At 42.2% G+C, this 16,066-nt stretch overlaps 1 long non-coding RNA gene across 1 annotated transcript in view; it reads right to left on the minus strand.

Annotated features, from left to right (window-relative positions):
- Window positions 1–15,602, minus strand: part of LOC139011652 (uncharacterized) — a 38,844-nt gene extending 23,242 nt beyond the window's left edge. The window contains exons 1-2 of the long non-coding RNA XR_011471615.1: window positions 15,552–15,602; window positions 6,639–6,762 (exon numbers count right to left, since the gene is read on the minus strand). This is a non-coding gene — a long non-coding RNA (uncharacterized lncRNA). The remainder of the gene's footprint in view (window positions 1–6,638; window positions 6,763–15,551) is intronic.
- Window positions 15,603–16,066: the final 464 nt, after the last annotated feature.

The following is a 16,066-nucleotide window of genomic DNA, read 5'->3' on the forward strand; positions in this document are numbered from 1 at the left end:
TAAATATCTGATATGCAGGATGTATTTAGGCGACCCCCGTGAAAGGGTCGTTCGACCCCCAAAGGGATCGTGACCCACAGGTTGAGAACCGCTGCTAGACTGAGTAGCTTAAATTTATTTTCTCATGGTTCTGAAGGCTGGAAATCGGAGGTCAAGGTGCCAGTGTGGCTTCGTTCTTGTGAGGGCTTTCTGGCTGCCTTCTTGCTGTGTGTTCACATGGGGTGGGTGAGGTGGGAAAGGGTAGATAGCAAGCCTTCTGGTATCTCCTCCTATAAGAACACTAATTCCACCATGACAGCCCCACCCTCATAACCTCATCTAAACCTAATTGCCTCCCAAAGGCCCTTCTACAAATATTAGCAAATTGGGGGATAGGGCTTTTACATATTAATTTTAGGGGGATACAATTCAATCCATAGAAGCTAGCATTTTGCAAACAGGAAAAAGAAACAACTGTTAGCTAGATTTGTTCAATTTCCCTTGCACCTAAGTTCTGGAATCCCATTTATTGACTGATGCAGAAGAGACAAGTTAAACCCCTACTAGCTGAGCCAGGCCTAGGATATCCCAACAGTCTCATTTTTCTCAACCTCAGCAGGTAGTGCTTCTCACCCTGGGAAAGTGAGGCTGTAATTGTTTGCAAGCAACAGTCATTGGTAAGTATCTGTAGGTGACAGCAGAGGCATCTGTGTGCGATCCTATCCAGCTCAGACTTTGAAGCTCAGGAGCAGAGCCATTAACATTCTCTTCAGCCACAGACAGTTCTCTTCAGCACTTGTCAGTCTCATTTTTCTTCCCTCCTGATCTTTTCATTGAGAGCAGCAGCTTCCTTGTTCCTAGAACCTTTTTTTCTCTTCAAAAAGCTCTGGGCTCCTGGCAGGCCTGTGGCCAAAAGACTTGCCAGAAACCTCTGGGCTCCCAATGAAGAACAAACTGTGCTGCCTGCTCTACAGCTAACTCAAGAACCCCTAACTCCCTTCACTTTAGGAGCAAAGGACCAGCTAGGGAGTCACCTTCTTTCTGGCTTCCTGGGCAGTCTGCAGTGGTAGGCCTTGGGTTATAGAGGCTATCCTGCTGAGTCCCCCAATCCACCCCTACTCTGAATTTGGGTTATTTAGATAAAGGAAGCCAGAGGAGGGTTGGGAGGGGAGGGAAAGTCATAGGCCCTGCCTTCAGAGTAGTAATCCATCCACTGCCCATCCACCTTATCAATTTTTTACATTTTTATTGATTTTTAGAGAGAGAAGAAGGGAGAGGGAGGGAGGGGGGAGGGACGGAGGGAGGGAGGGAGGGAGGGAGGGAGAGAGAGATCTGACCAGCTACCTCCTGCACATCCCCTACCAGGGATCAAGCCATAACCTGGGCATGTGTTCTAACCCAGAATCAAACCGGCAACCTTGCAGTGCACAGGACAATGCCCAACCAACTGAGTAACACCAGCCAGGGCCCATTCTCCATTGTGAAGCCCCTTTACATTCTATGGGATAAAGTGGGGAGGACTCTCCATTTCACAGAATGCCTGTAGGCCTGAGAGAGGTAAAAGAGAGTTCTCAATGGGAGCGCCATTCATACCTCCATTATTTATTAAGAACTGCCATATATCCAGCTACTTCTTAGAAAATAGAAAGAAGTAATCTCAGGGAAGCTTAAATTCTTCTACTGGCTCCAAAGTAGAGTTCTTAAGCAATCTACAGATTTTAGTAACAAAGACCCCAGTGCCTGGAATTTAGAGAAGAGTGAGTTAGGCAGATGGTAATTTGGCTTCATTGTCCAAACTTTCCTCTTAAGATTGCCCTTTCCCATTAAGAGCCACTGGTTGTATTCCTGTGTCTTCCCTAAGGTTTTTCAGGGGTGAGGAGATGGTGCCATACTCCCCCACTACTCAGGACTTGATTCTGTCATCTCTATATCTTCCCTTCTCTTCTGCCCCACAGTTTTCTCAGACATACAAGCACTCATTCCTTATAATTGCTTCTGCAGCAATTCCAGAGAGGCACATGAAAACGACTTTCCCAGGATCATATTTTACCAAACTTCCCTGCAGACAGGACAACAGTGCTGGCCACAAGGTGCAATCATTTGTATTCATTCCCTTGTCCCCTCTGGCCACAGGCTGGGCCCAGCATCACCCAGCATACAGCCCAGGTGGGCCCAGAGGCACACAGAGAAGGACTGCTACTCCATCTGCTGGCTTGACAGCAGCTCCGGGGTGCAGCCTTTGAATTCCGTACAAGGCAGGCTCTGGCTCTGAACCAGGAGACCAACATGCTTTTCATCATGACAGAGTAGATATTCTGCCATTTTGTCAAAAGTGATGACATCTACCCCCTCCTACCTACAACCCACAGACACAGACACAAATACATCTAGAAAACACAGAACCAAGGATTACTGGTTTAATAGGAGCTGGCTCTGCTCTGAACAAGCATTGCTTTAGTGCTATAATAGGGACCTGTATATAACAAGAAAACAGCTCTAAACCAGGGCAGGGGTAGGAGGGGTTAGGATGGGTTTTAGAAAAACACTGATGACCAGGGTATTTTCTTTTCTTCTTTCCATTAAGCCCTTCATCTCTACTTCCCTTCTTTATGATAAATTATTCCTCTGCAGATTATTTAACTATTCCTCAGGGCCTGTTGTCCATCCAGAGTCATTTTATGCTCACAATTTCTTATTTCTCTGTCCTTACTGAGGCAAAGAAAGGATGGGGTTCCATTTTATAGATGAGGATAAGTAAACTTCCTAAACAGAAGAGAGATGGAGAAAATGACATTACCTACCCTTACTCAGAAATAAATTACTTGTTTCCTAAAATACATGTTTAACTATAGTAACTACTTACTCTATTTAGAAGCTGACAGGCTTCACTGTGTAGCATTCATGTCATACCAAAGGGAGGTGCCAACAAATATGTAAATTTTCATAGAAATCTGCCCTAGCCAGTAATGCTCAATGGATAGAGTGTCGGCCTTTGGACCAAAGCGTCCTGGGTTCGATTCCAGTCAAGGGCATGTACCTTGGTTGCAGGCTCTTCCCCAGCCCAGGCCCTGGTCAGGGCTCATGCAGGAGGCAACCAATTGATGTGTTTCTCTCATATCAATGTTTCTCTCTGTCTTTCCCTCTCCCACTTTCCCTAAAAATCAATGGAAAAATATCCTTGGGTGAGGATTAACAACAACAAAAATTTTCATAGAAATCAGTTGAAAAACAATTATAAAACTCTAAAACCTTCACCCCATATCGAGGGGAAAAAGAAGCTGGTGGATATTAAGAGAAAGGTTTCAGAAAGGTTTTATTGGGCTAGAAGTGTTGATATGCTGTGGGTACCCCCTCCAAAAAGGGGGGGGTACCTGCATTTTACCACAAGCCTAATGAGAAGGGCTTCAAGGGGACCTCTAAGCGAGCTTCAAGGGGTCTCCTGAAGTTAGAGGGGCAGACTGAATTGATTTCTGACTCCAGCTCAAGAAATTTAGGGATCACTGTATGGGCTAGCAGCTGCTCTGCAATACTAGAATCTTCCCATAGTCTCAGAGGTTGTGTGAGCAAAGACCTGTTTCTCATGGAGAAACTGAAAATAGACTGTTGCATTATGAAGGGCTATTGAGGAAGAAAGCAGCTGATAGAGGCGAGTTTACTTGTACAGGTCAAGTGTGTGTGTGTGTGTGTGTGTGTGTGTGTGTGTGTGTGTAAGGTAGTACAGATTTCTGAAGAACCCACAAAAGTGCCCCAGGAGAAAACCAGTACATGAATGAACAGCAGGAGAAATGCATGATTGAGAGGGGAAGCAGAGTCGGCCAATCAATGAATGTTTACTGAACAGCTATTAGGTGTCAGGCATAGGACTAGGTTCTAGCAATAAAATATTGAACAGAACAGAGTCCCTGCACATGTGGAGCTTTCAAAATGCTGGGAAGATAAACACTAAACAAAATTTTACTAAAAAGTAGTTTAACTAATACAAATGCACAACATACTATGGAAGGTAATATGCAGGACTATTTTACAGAGAGGAAGGGAGAGGAATAGAGAGTTAGAAACATCGATCAGCTGCCTCCTGCACACCTCCCACTGGGGATGTGCCCGCAACCAAGGTACATGCCCTTGACTGGAATCGAACCTGGGACCTTTCAGTCCGCAGGCCGACGCTCTATCCACTGAGCCAAACCAGTCACGGCAGGACTATTTTAGATATTAAAAATCTAATCTAGTTGGGGGTTAGAGAAGCTTGCCTAACACAAGTGACGTTAAAACAGGGACCTGGAATAGGGTTAGAGAAATGACTGGTGGGGAGTACAGTAATCCAGGGAGAAGAAAGGGCATATGGAAAGTCAGAAGCAACACATTCAAGGAACTGAAAGAAGGCTGCATGGCTGGAGTATATCTACCTATAAAGCAGGAAAGAGGCCAAGCTGAGAAGGCTAAAGGGATCAGCAGGAAGTGGGGGATTTTAAATGTTAATTAAGAACAAAGCAAGTGAAAATTGTAGGACTGAAGGAACTTAAAGGCCTCAGTCCAGCTACCCAGATGATACTGAAATCCTCTCTGCCTGTTTCCTATCACTGGATCCACATGAATGGAGGCCAGATAGGGCTTGGCATGGGGTCACAGAAGGCTGGTGTAAGGGAGCAAGGGAAGTACCATGGAGCCCCAGGGGCTTCTCCATCCCCAGAGTATGAGTTGGAACTTTCTGACTAATCAGCCTGCGTATTTGTGTGAAGACACCCTAATAGAAGTGGCCAAGGAGTACAGATGGCAACCATAGCTTGGTGGGAGGATAATTACTCTGAGCAGGTATCAGAAAGGTTGGTTTGTTTAAGAGGGACCATTCAATCCGCAGCCGACACTCTATCTACTGAGCCAAACCAGCTAGAGCTAGTTTTTATTTCTTGATGAGAGACGAGGGAGAGAGAGAGAGAGAGAGAGAGAAAGAGAGAGAGAGATTTGTTGTTCCATTATTTATGCATTCATTGCTGACCTGGGATTGAACCCACAACCTTGGTTTATTGGGATGACGTTCTAACCAACTGAATTACCTGACCAGGGTGGCCCCTATGATCTTTAACCAAGGATAGGCTATCCACATGATGAACACAGGAGAGGTAGCTATTCACATACTCACACCAAAAGGACCTCTGTGGTCCGCCAAAGAGAAGTCACATGTTATCCATGAGTCATATGGCCCTCTGCTGGAGACTACACAAAGGGATACAGACACTTAACTACTCTTGGAGTACCTAACAGCCTCAGGAAAAACTTTCTTTTTCTCTTTAAAGATCTTACCAAAATCACTCTTATGTTTTTCTTGAAATATCCTTAGCCTTCTTCATTTTCACCAAATGCAGCTCTCAGGGAAGACAATTCAGTTTAATATTCATATTCCAGCAGTCTGGATAAAGCCCGGGAACTTAAAGGGGCACAAAATACTACACAGCTTTCTGTCCTGAGCATCACTTCTCTTCAGGCCCTACGCTTCCCCCTTCTTTGGTACCAAAGACATAGGCCGTGTGAAAGAGGGCTAAGTTTGCCTACTATTCATGTAAAATAATGGCACAAGAAGAAAATCCCCCCAAACTTCAAAGCGTTTTTTCCTAATAATGTGCCTCAAGACTTACTGAAACATCTAAATCTCATTTTCAGCCCATTGAAGTCTGGATTGCAAATGTACAGGTTATGTATTTTGTGATGGATTTCTGATAGAATTCAGGGGTTAGGGAAGAAAAATTTTGATAGATTATTTGAGGGTGAAATAGGGTCCTAGAAAATTGACTTTAACTAAAAAGAGAAAGGTAATTTAGTTTAACTCTTCAAATAAAAAGTACATTTGATTTTTTAAAATTGATTTGAGGGAGAGAGAAGGGGAGAGGGAGAGAGAGTGTGAGAGAGCAAGAGCGAGAAGGAGAGCGAGAGCGAGAGAGAGAGAGAGAGAGAAACATCGATTTGTTGTTCCACCCATCCTTGGTGTACCGGGGTGACACTTTAATCAAAGAGCTACCAGGCCAGGGCAAGTGCATCTGATTTTGAAAAACAATCACTGAGACTCCCATTTTTGTGTTTAACTACCACCTTGATATTGGTCTGCCTCAGAAGACAGCATGATTCTGGGCTACCTTAGCATGAATGATTTATGACATTCATGAACTTGGCAACCACATCAGCTTTTCTAAGCCTGGCACCCAACACCACCTGCATGTTAAGTGAAGATTTATGATTTATAAAACTCAATTCATTATGCAAAGGCACATGAATTGTCTTATATGTGCAGTCTATAACTCCCAAGACAGATAAGGAGACAGCTATGTCACAGAATTTATGATGGCTCCTTGCTAAAGCTGAAGTTGAAGAGAAAAACAAGAGAACTAACTGACCCTTTAGAGAAAAATAGCTTTAGCTAATCGTTACACCCAAAATGATAAACCAGCTATCACATACCACTATATCTTATAGTGGCTATCGGTGAAAGTCACTTTAATCACATTACTGAACTATGTCTACATTTTGAACGTGGCAATAATAGAACTTAAGTGACTCTTTGGAAATATCAAGTACTCTGTCAGTTTAATTTTCCCCCCAGTTTGGTGTCTGAGACCTCCTGCTGAGATTTCTTATAGACCCAAAGACATGGAAAGATAATTCAATACCTTGGTGTGCCCAATGGCTTCCTGCGTGCACTCTTAAAGTAGAAAAGGAAATGCTGGTTTCAATTCTGAAATGCAGTTTGTTTTCAGAGATATTTTAGAAATGCAGCAAATCTCTCCGCATACCCTGCAAAAAAATAGAAGATTCAGTGGAATAAACTTATGAATCTCAAGAAAGAATGAGATTATATAGACAGCCATTAAAAATGACAAATATATGGGACCAGGTTGACAAGCAGATATCTTTAAACAAGATAATGCTAAGCATAAAAAGCAGAACACAAAAATCGTAAGCACACATGCCAACTGGAAAAAGGCAAAGTGACAGAAAGAAATGTTTCCAGCCTAGAGATTTTCAATAGTATAAAGTTTAGTGAAAAACAATAAAATTCTAAGTAACTTATTTTCACATATCCCTATCAATCAGGAAATAGCCACATATACATGACTACTAACTGCCCTGATTCCAAGAAGTACCCTGTCCCTCTCTCCTCTGCAGAGCTCTCTAAACAGCATTCCACCCTCCCTGTGCCATACACATCCTGGTACAGCAGCCTGGGGCAGAGCAGACTTCCTTCTGGGAAGCCATGCAAAGCTGCAGAGGGCACACACAGCCTCTGTGGAGTCACCTTTGCACTTTGCCATGCTCAGAAACAGTTCACAATTCTATGATGAAGACACATGTTCATAAGACCCATGGCAGCTATCATGCTCACACATTCCCCCTTTCCTCTGGAGGGTTCACAGGGCTCCTTCCAAGTAAACTGCTTGCTTAACATCATGTAATATAGACTCACACAGTCACTACCCCCACCCCAACTGCTAGTTGAATAAAACAAGAAATTAGCACTTAAACCAAAGGCCTATGAGCTGATCCTTGAGACACCTTGGCACTTTCCTTACTCTTCCCAATAAAGGAACTCTATAGGAATGGTGTAATTTAAGCTACACAGAACAGTAGCAAGGAAAGTGCAAGCAGCCCAAGGGATACACTGAGATACAGGAAGGAAACACTGAAATGTATTTATTTTTATCTTTTCCATTTTTATTGTCTATTTTTATATCTATATATATAAAAGCCTAAGCGACCGGGCGACTGAACGACCGAACGACCTGTCGATCGGTAGCTATGACGCGCACTGACCACCAGGGGGTAGACGCTCAACTGCAGGAGCTGCCCCCTGGTGAACTCCCACAGTGTGCTCCCACAGCCAGCCAACCTCCTGTGGCCCCTCCCACCGGCTGGCCAGCCCTGATTGCCTGCCAGGCCAAGGGACCCCACCAGTGCACGAATTCGTGCACCGGGCCTCTAGTATGTTTAATAATACTAGTACTACATACATATACAGTTCACCCTTGAACACACAGGTTTGAATCGTGTGGGTCCACCAATACACGTTTTGTGTTTGTTTGTTTTTCAATAAATACTGTAAACATATTTTTTCTTATGATTTTCTCTTTTAAATTGACTTAATTGGGGTTACATCTATAATAATAAAAGCATAATATGCTAATTAGACCGGATGTCCTTCTGGACAAAGCCAGTGCCAGAGGGAAGCCAGTGCTGGCAGCTAGAGGAAGGAAGGCCTACTCTTGCATGAATTTCGTGCATCGGGCCTCTAGTAAATAAAATTATATAGGTTTAAGGTGTACAGTTCTATAATGTATCATCTTATATTATATTGTGTGTTCACCACCCCAAGTCATGTCTTTCTACCACCTTATGATTTTCTTAATAATATTTTCTTTTCTCTAGCTTACTTTATTGTAAGAATACAGTATATAATACATATTCATAAAGCTTCCAGTCAACAATAGGCTATTAGCAATTAAGTCTCTGGGGAGTCAAAAATGTTATGTGGATTTATGTTTGGGGTGTTTCTATGTAAGGTGTGATCCTAACCCCCATCCACTCCTATCAGAATCCCCTGTGGAAGCTGTTAAACATGCAGATTCCTTGACCTACTTCAGATCTACAGGATCTGAATCTCCAAGAGTGGAATAATTTAAGGAGCCTCCTAGTCTGATACTATTGGAGTTTGGGAACTACTGCAAAAGAAGAATTAGAGAAGCAGATACAAAGAAAGATGGGCTATGAAAAGGTGCAGACAGAAAAATCAGAAGCCCAATTCTGAGGGGAAGACCAATAACTGGCAGCTACAAGCAGGTCCTCCTGGAGCTTAAGGAGGAGCCATCCTCCTTATTCTTCAGAACTCTGGCTCCAAAGGTATTGAGACAATGCCTATACTTCCCTAATTAACCCTCATTTAAATCCTCATCACCTAAGTAAACTTGGGTACTTCCTGTCCTGATGTTTAAGGAGCCAATAGTCCCTCACATAGAGACAACATGTAATCCAAGGGAACTAAAAAGACAACAGACATAATTTTACTAATCATGTACCTTAAGGAGTAAGAATGAGGTAGGAAGAAAGGAACATATGGCTAAAGTTGTCTGTAAACATTTTTAAAAGTTCCTGTGTAGCCCACTCAGCATGGCTCAGTGGTTGAGTGTCAACCTATGAACCAGAAGGTCATGGTTCGATTCCCTGTCAGAGCACATGCCTAGGTTGCCGGCTCAATCCCCAGTATGGGACATCCCCAGTGTAGGACAAGCAGGAGGCAGCTGATCAATGATTCTCTCTCATCATTGGTGTTTCTATATCTCTCTCCTTCTTCCTTCCTCTCTAAAATCAATAAAAAAAATATTTTTAAAAATAATAAAAAGGTTCTGGTACTGATTGAACATTTAATCTGAAATCACATGGGTGATTTCTAAAAAGCATACCAAATAAAAAAGAAGTCTGTAGAGCAGAAGCTAACACTGTCTGTGTAATCTTGGACAAAATCATTTATTTTCTCTGCTCCTCATCTATATATATAAAAGCCCAAGTGATCGTTAGGACTACCAGAACGACCAGTTGACCAGTCACTATGACGCACACTGACCACCAGGGGGCAGACACTCAATGCAGGAGCTGCCCCCTGGTGGTCAGTGTGCTCTTACAGCCAACCTCTGCCAGCCAACTTCCCGTGGCCCCTTCCCCCCCAGCCCCTCCCCCCAGCATGCCAACCTCCCACAGCCCCGATTAGGACTGGTCGAGATGCCCTAATCGGCCCCGATTGCCGGCCAGGCCGAGGGACCCCACCCATGCACAAATTCGTGCACCAGGCTTCTAGTCTATTAAATAAAAGGTTAGACTTTAAATGATCTAAGGTCCTTTCTGTATTTCTAGAACCCAAGTTTGAACTCAACTCCTAGTTCAGGGTTCCTTTTACTATATCATGCTGATCAAGAATAAATTAAAATTCTGGCTCTTTACACCAAAAAATTTCAGAAAAGTCTCCTATATCCTTAAGAATTAACTATTAAATGGGTCTTCATAAAGAGCAAATCTCTGCTTTTGTCAGCCCTCCCCCACCCCAAATAGGGACTTCATACACAGGTCTTTGACCTATCCAAGAGCCAACTGTTTTCCAAACCTCAATGAAAATCCAGTGAGATTAGTTGACTTATTTTTACCCTGTGCAATGAGACTGGGTAAAATATAACTGGGATGTAACTGTTCTATCAAATTAAAGTGACATTTTATTTTGATTTATTGCTGCCTCACTTTTCTTTCAGAGTCATCCTCTATTTCTTTTTTCTCCTGTCAGAAGGAGGGCAGGTTGAGGGGTTACCAGGATCCTATATAATAAAAATATAATATGCAAATCAACCAAATGGTGCAATGATTGGTGGCTATGATGTGCACTAACCACCACGGGGCAGATGCTCAACACAAGAGCTGCCCCCTGGTGGTCAATGCACTCCCACAGGGGAAGCACCGCTCAGCCAGAAGCCAGGCTCACGGCTGGAGAGCACAGCAGCGGTGGCAGGAGCCTCTCCTGCCTCCGCAGCAGCACTAAGGATGTCCGACTGTGACATCCCCCAAGGGCTCCCAGACTGCGAGAGGGAGCAGGCCGGGCTGAGGGACACCCCCCCCACCCCAAGTGCATGAATTTCGTACACCGGGCCTCTAGTTCAGTATAAAATGAAACCTGCTAATTGTCACCACCCCTAGGGATAGAGACATCACCTGACATAACACTTCTTATGCTTCACTGGGGCAAGCTCTGTTCAATCAGGCTTGACTACAGTGACACCATGTAATGCACTTCAATATAGTGCAGCTAATGCCAAAACGGAAAAGTGGGAACTGCTCCTGAAATCTGCTACAGATACATGAAAAATTCCAATGAGAACAAAAGTGACACATCCCTGCAAGATGCCACATTTTTATTTCAAGAAGATGGAAGGTGCCACAGCATGATAGTCATCTTTGGCAAGACTAAATAAAACATCACCTGAGTCACCAGTTTAAAGAGACTTTGCTTTAAAAATATAAACTTGATCCTATGAATTATATTACAAATTGAATTTCCTTTATAGTCGTCCTGAAACCTAAACTATTTAAAATGTTTAAAAAGTATTTCTAAATACATTTTTATTACATTGCCTAAAATAACTGTTAATAGTGGATTAGGCCAGTATTATAAAATTCATCTTCTGTATATGTGTAGGAAAAAGATAAGATCCAGTTTGGCTATGAGGCAGCAAAGCCTAATGGTTAGCACTGCAGATTTTAGAGTCATATAGTCTGGCTTCAAATTCTAGCCTTATTCTATTATGTGACTTATATAACATACTATTATGTGACCTATGTAACCATTCAAAGCCTCAGTTTCTACATCTGCAACATGGGAATACCAATAATATTTACTTGAGATTGTTGTTGGGAGCATTCCATTAGCTAATATATTGAATACTTAACTAGACACTTAACAATTATTAGTGATTACTATCTAATGACAATTCCTATTAATGGCTAGGAGTTAAACACTGAAACTAGTTTCCTGTTTTCAAATATATTAAAATATCATACCAGTTAGAAAACAATTTAAAATATAGTATGTACAGGGATTAGACAGCCACCTGCTCTTTCTGATAAGCATTTACCCAGATGCAAATCATGTACCAACTCCTTTCACTTTCCAGTGTGACACTGATTTGACAACAGAAATAAAACATAATACTGTGCTCGATAGTGAAGAATTACTAGTATACACCTTCCAGTGCACAGACGACGCTCCAACAGAGCCACACCAACCAGGGCTAACCATTCATTGTTTATTTGCACCCTATTTATTTTTATTTTTATTTATTTTTATTTTTTAAATATATTTTATTGATTTATTACAGAGAGGAAGGGAGAGAGAGAGAGAGTTAGAAACATCGATGAGAGAGAAACATCAATCAGCTGCCTCCTGCACATCTCCCACTGGGGATGTGCTCACAACCCAGGTACATGCCCTTGACCGGAATCGAACCCGGGACCCCTCAGTCCACAGGCCGACGCTCTATCCACTGAGCCAAACCGGTTTCGGCTTATTTATTTTTAGACTCAGGCTCATTTCTTCAAGCCTTTGAGCAGTGGGCCAGATCAATTTGCAAAGCAGTCTATAAGGCTGCTCTCCAAACTGGCAAAGACAATATATTTTCAGGCTCCTGCTTTTATTTATTTCTTTAAATCTTTATTGTTGAAAGTATTGCATATGTTCCCTTTTTTTCTCCCACTGACCCCTTATCTCCCCCCTACCCCTAACCCGCAACCCCCAGACTCTTGCTTTTAATATCTAGCTACCACATCCCCCTTGTGGTCATGGAGAGAATTTGCCAGGCTCTTGAAGAAACCACCAGGAATATGGTCTCAGACACCCTTTAGCTAACACTGTTTGATTCCAGGACTCCTTTGATGAATATTTTGTGGCTTTTAAATGTATGCAACAAGAAGAAAAAAAGGAAACTCTTAAGAGAGCCATTTGAGAGGAGAAGGAACCATTTGAGATGAAAATGTAGGTACTCCAATTATTCCACTCGCCCTCCTCCCTTCCTGTCATGTACAACATAAAGCTTTTGCTTCAATGTTTAATATTATGTCTTTGTCATTCCTCTCTATGTTCTTTTGCATCAATATATATATATTCAGAATATTAATCTCTACAAACAGAGGTCATTAGCCTGCAACTTTGAAGTCTGTACAGCAAAGTCTAAAGTCTAAAGTCTACCCTCTGAGGGTGAAAAGGGACCTGTGCTACTGTGGTACATTGTCAGACCACAGGACGATGGCTCAGGACAGCCCAGGGGATAGCTGGGATGCCTCTCTCAGCTTGGAATTGATCTGTCTCTCCATAGATGTGGAACCAGTCCACAGTCCCTCGATTTACCCTTTTGGGTGAAATTTGACCTAAGTCTTTCAAGCTTCTTTTACAACATAACCTGACCCCACTATAAAGTGAACAATAGAGAGATCTGGCCAGTTAATGGCACCATTAAGTTTAATACTATCCTGCAGCTAGACCCCTTTTGCCATTCCCAAGGGAAATGAATGGAGAATGAGGCCTTTTAAATCAAACGTGTATTTTTCATACATACAAGCTATTAGGACTCTAAGAAATGACCCTCAGCTATATGCTACCTGTAAACTATATCTCCCTGTAATTGCTACAGAGCTTCAAAGAAAAATATACTTAAATGGAAAGAAACATTTTTAAAATGGATGAATGAATTTCAGTCCTTTGTCAACATTTGCCAATCCTTGAGGTATTGAAAATGACTGTCCTGCCCTAGCGGATTTGACTCAGTGGATAGAGCATCGGCCAGCGGACCAAAGGGTCCCAGGTTTGATTCCGGTCAAGGGCATGTACTTGGTTGCAGGCTCCTCCCTGGTCCGGGCCCTGGTCAGGGCTTGTGCAGGAAGCAACCAATCGATGCATTTCTCTCACATCGATGTTTCTTCCTGTCTTTCCTCTCTCTTCCACTCTCCCTAAAAATCAATGGAAAAAATACCCTTGGATGAGGATTTTAAAAATAATAATAAAATTTTTTGAAAAAATGACTGTCCTTGTTTTATAAATAAAATCTTTACAGGGTCAGAGGTATGGCTCCAGAAACAATTCAAGCCACCAAATGCTTTTACTTTACCATAAACCTCCTCGGTTCAGCTAAAATACTTATAGATAATTGACTTTATGAAACCAAAGTCCCAGGACCTTTGAAATGCAAGTAACTGGTCTAAAACTCTTATCTGGCGCCTAGATTCTAGGCCATCTTTTAAAATGCAAGTTTCTGGGAGGTAACCCTTATTGAAAGGAAAAATACCTTAGCCATGTGAGCAGATCAAATTAACTCATTTCAGCTGTTAAACATTAATTGCTAGACAAGTCTTAAGTTTACCTACTTTGGGCCTCTTAATACAAAAGAGCTAGAAAATTGATTTGGAAATCTTGGTATAATGTCTTGTATTTTGAAGGTGTATTGGGCTTGAAACTGAGAGTGTTTAAAATGTTCATAAAAGTCAATTTAAGGAATGCTGGTTGCTTGCTTTTTGGTTATTATTGGAAATTGAGGTTTCTACGAGTTAAAAGTTCACATTAATTGGAAAGAAATTGTATGGTTTTGGTAATGGAATATGAAAACATATTTTGAAGGAAAAAGTGAGTTGTTCTAAAGCTAGTTGTTTCTGAATGGGTTAAAAGGTTTGTGAAGGTTGTAGACAGGTTTCTGAAAGTTATGGAAGATTTGTAAGAGAAATGTTAAAGTGACACAGTCTAGTAAGCCAGGACAAGCAGAATAGAGAAACAGACAGATATTTAAACAGCAGTATACAGCCATCTATAAATTCTATCTTCCCAAGGACACTTAAGAGTAGTGGTTTACACTTTTCCTCCCCAAGCAGAGGGTAAATATCAACCTACTCAGAGAGACAGATAGCAGAAATCCAATTAGTGTCATTTGCTGACCACACCCAAGGACAATGAAGTTGAGAATAAACCTCATTTTGGTATATCAGCATTAAGCTGATTTATTCTATTGTGATCCTCCCCTAAGACATCCTGAAAATGCCCAGTCTTTAAAACCCCTCAGAATGAAGGCCCAGCATGCACTTTCCTAAATAATAAATTTAAGGAAATAAATTTAAAGATCAAAAGTAAGCTAATACAGAGTTAGAATTTGGTTCTTTTCCACTTCATCAAAAGGACCAGGACCCAGCCAGCGTGGCTCAGTGGTTGAAGTCACGGTTCAATTCCTGGTCAGGGCACATGCCCCGGTTGAGTGCTCGGTCCCCAGTAGGGGGCGTGCAGGAGGCAGCTGATCCATGATTCTCATCATTGATGTTTCTATCTCTCTCCCTCTCCCTTCCTCTCTGAAATCAATAAAAATATATACGAAAAAGAAAAAAAAATGAACCAGGATTTTCCGTTTGCTTTCCAGATACAAGAAGACTGTTTTATAAAGAAATTTGGTAAATTATATTTTTCTCCCTATCCATCCCTCCATAATTTGGCAATTCTTTTTTTAAAATATATTTTAAATATATTTTTTAAAATATATTTCTATTACCATTAGCTTCCTCACTCCCAAGCGCCAAGTTCCTTTACCTCCATAACTCATTTCTAAGCCCCTTTCTTCTAGGAATTACTTTTTATTTTATTTTTTAATAGATTTTTATTGATTTCAGAGAGGAAGGAGGAGGGAAAGGAAGATAGAAACATCAATGTTGAGAGAGAATCATGGATTGGCTGCCTTCTGCACACCCCCTACTGGGGATGGAGCCTGCAATCCGTGCATGTTCCTTAGGTTTGATGGAGCAATTGAATTGATACCCTTCCCCGGGAACTGGCTTTTCAGGTCATTTCACTATGGACATTCCCTTTGCAGAGACCACATTCCATTACCTCCCCTCCGGGTCTGCATAAAGAAGTCTCCGCCCAGAAAAAAGCCACTGAATCCTCCCTAACCGGTTTGGCTCAGTAGATAGAGCATCGGCCTGCGGGCTGAAGGGTCCCAGGTTCGATTCCGGTCAAGGGCATGTACCTTGGATGCGGGCACATCCCCATTGGGGAGTGTGCAGGAGGCGGCTGGTCGATGTTTCTCGCTCATCGATGCTTCTAACTCTCTATCGCTCTCCCTTCCTCTCTGTAAAAAAAAAAAAAAAAAAAAAAAAAAAGCCACTGACTCCCGTCACTGGGTGCTGCTGGAGCCATCCAGGCCCAGCCACCTGGTGTGCGGGTCATTTGTAATGCTGCACCACTCGGGCCTCCAGCGTTCCTCCCGGGACCTAACAGTGCCCTTGACCAGAATCGAACCCAGGACCCTTTAGTCCCCAAGCCAATCCTCTGTCCACTGAGACAAACCGGCTAGGGCTAGGAATTACTTCCTTCCTACCTCTGTAATTTGTCCAATAAATGTTCTCATAAATAAATAAATAAATAAATAATAAGTAAATGAAAAAGAATCTGTATCATCTATATCCATTTTTTTTTGTTTCTTACTTCCATTCCCCTCACAATGCACATTCCAGTTATCTTCTCCCCCAACTTCCCCCGACA

Source organism: Myotis yumanensis, unplaced genomic scaffold, assembly GCF_028538775.1.
Source record: "Myotis yumanensis isolate MYYU_CA2020_CCGP unplaced genomic scaffold, mMyoYum1.0.hap1 SCAF_5, whole genome shotgun sequence".
Taxonomy (NCBI): Eukaryota; Metazoa; Chordata; class Mammalia; order Chiroptera; family Vespertilionidae; genus Myotis; species Myotis yumanensis.